This window comes from Entelurus aequoreus, linkage group LG19 (genome assembly GCF_033978785.1).
Source record: "Entelurus aequoreus isolate RoL-2023_Sb linkage group LG19, RoL_Eaeq_v1.1, whole genome shotgun sequence".
NCBI lineage: Eukaryota > Metazoa > Chordata > Actinopteri > Syngnathiformes > Syngnathidae > Entelurus > Entelurus aequoreus.
In genome coordinates this window covers 48,877,657-48,882,656 of record NC_084749.1, presented here as the reverse complement: position 1 = coordinate 48,882,656, position 5,000 = coordinate 48,877,657, and positions in this window count along the sequence as shown.

Sequence of the window (5,000 nt, the reverse complement as noted above, 5' to 3'; positions counted from 1 at the left end):
ATTGACATTCCTATGTGATACCATGTTCTGTATGGACGTCATGGACATTGACATTACTATGTAATACCATGTTCTGTATGGACGTCATGGACATTGACATTACTATGTAATACCATGTTCTGTATGGACGTCATGGACATTGACATTCCTATGTAATACCATGTTCTGTATGGACGTCATGGACATTGACATTCCTATGTAATACCATGTTCTGTATGGACGTCATGGACATTGACATTCCTATGTGATACCATGTTCTGTATGGACGTCATGGACATTGACATTCCTATGTAATACCATGTTCTGTATGGACGTCATGGACGGCTTGTGTGGAGCAGGACTGTAAATAGATTGGTGGGCTGCAATTGGGTATTCTGCAAAGCACCAGCTCAGGGTTTTCCATAATGAGCCTTACTTTGAATATTCATGACTTTGGCCTTTGCTCAGACCTCAGTGGGAACGGACCGATGTGTCGTTCAGGCTCCCTTCGCCACGTGGGAGAAACAAGTGCTTCCATGTGGCAGCTGACCACACAGCTAACGGTAACCATGGATACGCATCATGGGTCTGCACCAGGGAGGTACAAATAACTAAATAGTGTGTGTCCGGTCCATACCAAGTAGAAACCGGGTGCAGACCGCCATGTTTAAAATGTGGATGTTGTGGGTACTTCCTGTTGTCACCATGGAAACACTCATTTACTGCGCCAAAATGCGTCCGTTCTCCCTTTTCTGTCTACACACTGTGTCTGCTTGTAAGTACTCTGTGTGTGTGTGCTGCCGAACATGCTCCTCTGCTCGTAAAACCAGCAATGTGACGGGTTAGGGTAAGGGGGGAGGAGGGGAGTGCATTGTCCGTCTACAACCCGTCAAGGTGACTGTTAGGGTTAGCGGTTAGAGTTAGGGTTAGAGTTTAGGGTTAGGGTTGGGGTTGGGGTTGGGGTTAGGGTTGGGGTTAGAGGTTAGTTAGAGAGTTAGAGTTAGTGTTAGAAGTTAGGGGTTAGAGGTTAGGGTTAGGTTTAGAGGTTAGAGTTAGGGTTAGAGGTTAGGGTTAGGGTTAGGGTTAGAGGTTAGGGTTAGGGTTAGGGTTAGGGTTAGGGTGGGGTTGGGGTTAGGGTTAGGGTTGGGGTTAGAGGTTAGTTAGAGTCAGGATTAGGGTTAAGGTTAGAGGTTAGTTAGAGAGTTAGGTTTAGGGTTAAGGTTAGAGAGAGTTAGAGAGTTAGGGTTAGAAGTTAGAGGTTAGAGTTTAGGGTTAGGTTTAGAGGTTAGAGTTAGGGCTAGAGGTTATGGTTAGAGTTTAGGGTTAGGGTTGAGGTTAGAGGTTAGTTAGAGTCAGGATTAGGGTTAAGGTTAGAGGTTAGTTAGAGAGTTAGGTTTAGGGTTAAGGTTAGAGAGAGTTAGAGGTTAGAGGTTAGAGTTATAGTTAAAGGTTAGAGTTAGGGTTAGAGTTTAGGGTTAGGGTGGGGTTGGGGTTAGGGTTGGGGTTAGAGGTTAGTTAGAGAGTTAGGTTTAGGGTTAAGGTTAGTGTTAGAAGTTAGAGGTTAGAGGTTAGGGTTAGGTTTAGAGGTTAGAGTTAGGGTTAGAGGTTAGGGTTAGAGTTTAGGGTTAGGGTTAGGGTGGGGTTGGGGTTAGGGTTAGGGTTGGGGTTAGAGGTTAGGTAGAGTCAGGATTAGGGTTAAGGTTAGAGGTTAGTTAGAGAGTTCGGTTTAGGGTTAAGGTTAGAGAGAGTTAGAGAGTTAGGGTTAGAAGTTAGAGGTTAGAGTTTACGGTTAGGTTTAGAGGTTAGAGTTAGGGTTAGAGTTAGGGTTAGAGTTTAGGGTTAGGGTGGGGTTAGGGTTTGGGTTGAGGTTAGAGGTTAGTTAGAGTCAGGATTAGGGTTAAGGTTAGAGGTTAGTTAGAGAGTTAGGTTTAGGGTTAAGGTTAGAGAGAGTTAGAGGTTAGACGTTAGAGTTATAGTTAAAGGTTAGAGTTAGGGTCAGAGGTTAGTTAGAGAGTTAGGTTTAGGGTTAAGGTTAGTGTTAGAAGTTAGAGGTTAGAGGTTAGGGTTAGGTTTAGAGGTTAGAGTTAGGGTTAGAGGTTAGGGTTAGAGTTTAGGGTTAGGGTTAGGGTGGGGTTGGGGTTAGGGTTAGGGTTGGGGTTAGAGGTTAGGTAGAGTCAGGATTAGGGTTAAGGTTAGAGGTTAGTTAGAGAGTTCGGTTTAGGGTTAAGGTTAGAGAGAGTTAGAGAGTTAGAGTTAGGGTTAGAAGTTAGAGGTTAGAGTTTACGGTTAGGTTTAGAGGTTAGAGTTAGGGTTAGAGGTTAGGGTTAGAGTTTAGGGTTAGGGTGGGGTTAGGGTTTGGGTTGAGGTTAGAGGTTAGTTAGAGTCAGGATTAGGGTTAAGGTTAGAGGTTAGTTAGAGAGTTAGGTTTAGGGTTAAGGTTAGAGAGAGTTAGAGGTTAGACGTTAGAGTTATAGTTAAAGGTTAGAGTTAGGGTCAGAGGTTAGGGTTAGAGTTTAGGGTTAGGGTGGGGTTGGGGTTAGGGTTGGGGTTAGAGGTTAGTTAGAGAGTTAGGTTTAGGGTTAAGGTTAGTGTTAGAAGTTAGAGGTTAGAGGTTAAGGTTAGGTTTAGAGGTTAGAGTTAGGGTTAGAGGTTAGGGTTAGAGTTTAGGGTTAGGGTTAGGGTGGGGTTAGGGTTAGGGTTGGGGTTAGAGGTTAGTTAGAGTCAGGATTAGGGTTAAGGTTAGAGGTTAGTTAGAGAGTTAGGTTTAGGGTTAAGGTTAGAGAGAGTTAGAGAGTTAGAGTTAGGGTTAGAAGTTAGAGGTTAGAGTTTAGGGTTAGGTTTAGAGGTTAGAGTTAGGGTTAGAGGTTAGGGTTAGAGTTTAGGGTTAGGGTGGGGTTAGGGTTAGGGTTGAGGTTAGAGGTTAGTTAGAGTCAGGATTAGGGTTAAGGTTAGAGGTTAGTTAGAGAGTTAGGTTTAGGGTTAAGGTTAGAGAGAGCTAGAGGTTAGAGGTTAGAGTTATAGTTAAAGGTTAGAGTTAGGGTCAGGGGTTAGGGTTAGAGTTTAGGGTTAGGGTGGGGTTGGGGTTAGGGTTGGGGTTAGAGGTTAGTTAGAGAGTTAGGTTTAGGGTTAAGGTTAGTGTTAGAAGTTAGAAGTTAGAGGTTAGAGGTTAGGGTTAGGTGTAGAGGTTAGAGTTAGGGTTAGAGGTTAGGGTTAGAGTTTAGGGTTAGGGTTAGGGTTAGGGTGGGGTTGGGGTTAGGGTTAGGGTTGGGGTTAGAGGTTAGTTAGAGTCAGGATTAGGGTTAAGGTTAGAGGTTAGTTAGAGAGTTAGGTTTAGGGTTAAGGTTAGAGAGAGTTAGAGTTAGGGTTAGAATTTAGAGGTTAGAGTTTAGGGTTAGGTTTAGAGGTTAGAGTTAGGGTTAGAGGTTAGGGTTAGAGTTTAGGGTTAGGGTGGGGTTAGGGTTAGGGTTGAGGTTAGAGGTTAGTTAGAGTCAGGATTAGGGTTAAGGTTAGAGGTTAGTTAGAGAGTTAGGTTTAGGGTTAAGGTTAGAGAGAGTTAGAGGTTAGAGGTTAGAGTTATAGTTAAAGGTTAGAGTTAGGGTCAGAGGTTAGGGTTAGAGTTCAGGGTTAGGGTGGGGTTGGGGTTAGGGTTGGGGTTAGAGGTTAGTTAGAGAGTTAGGTTTAGGGTTAAGGTTAGTGAGAGTTAGATAGTTAGGGTTAGGGTTAGAAGTTAGAGGTTAGAGTTTAGGGTTAGGTTTAGAGGTTAGAGTTAGGGTTAGAGGTTAGGGTTAGAGTTTAGGGTTAGGGTGGGGTTAGGGTTGGGGTTAGAGGTTGGTTAGAGTTAGGATTAGGGTTAAGGTTAGAGAGAGTTAGAGAGTTGGAGTTAGGGTTAGAAGTTTGAGGTTAGCGGTTAGGGGTTAGAGTTAGGGTTAGAGGTTAGGGTTAGAGTTTAGGGTTAGGGTGGGGTTAGGGTTAGGGTTGGGGTTGAGGTTAGAGGTTAGTTAGAGTTAGGATTAGGGTTAAGGTTAGAGAGAGTTAGGGTTAGGGTTTGAGGTTTGGTTTAGAGGGTTAGGGTTAGGGTTGGAGTTTAGGGTTAGGTTTAGGGTTAGAGTTAGAGGTTAGGGTTAGAGTTAGGTTTAGAGGTTAAGGTTAAGATTAGAGGGATAGAGGTTAGGGTAAGAGGGTTAGGGTTAGGGTTTGAGTTTGAGGTGAGGGTTTGGGTTGGTTAGAGGTCAAATGTTTGAAAAAAAAAGGGTTGGGGGGAGAACCGGTACTTTTTAGAGGCGGTATAGTACCGAATATTATTCATTAGTATCGGGGTACTACACTAGTAGTGGTATACCGTAGAACCCTAATTGAAATAGTAATGTCTGTTACAGTCGGCTTCCTGCGGAGAGTCATTACTTCCATGAACCAATCTGTCATTGTTTACATTTGCCGATTCACAAGTCAACCTCGGTCCTTTCAAAGTAAAAGCTTTGAGGAACAGAAGTCTCATTAGCGGTGTGGCTTACAGCTGGCTTATATTCCATACGCTTTACAGTCATGGCACACCATTTAATGAGCTGGGGTCAAGTGCAGACCGCAACTCTCCCCAATAGTTTGAGTTTATTCCGATGTTTCCTGAGCCCGTGGATGATGTGGAGCAAGGTAGGATCTGTAGGACTGGAATGAAGTCAGCAAATATTGTGCGGACATCTCTTATTTCCAATTACACCCAAAGGCGGCGTAGTTATTGGAAGGCAGGGAGTGCGCCTGGCGAGGTCTGTCAGACTTCAGGGAGGAGCTGAAGAACAATTGTGATTGAAGGTGGTGTGGTCGCAGGGTCTGGATCAGCTGGCTCCTCCCACCCGGGCTGGATGAGGGACATTAGAGGCACCTGGCTCGTCCCACCCGGGCTGGATGAGGGACATTAGAGGCATCTGGCTCGTCCCACCCGGGCTGGATGAGGGACATTAGTGGCACCTGGCTCCTCCCACCCAGGCTGGATGAGGGACATTAGAGGCACCTGGCTCCTCCCACCC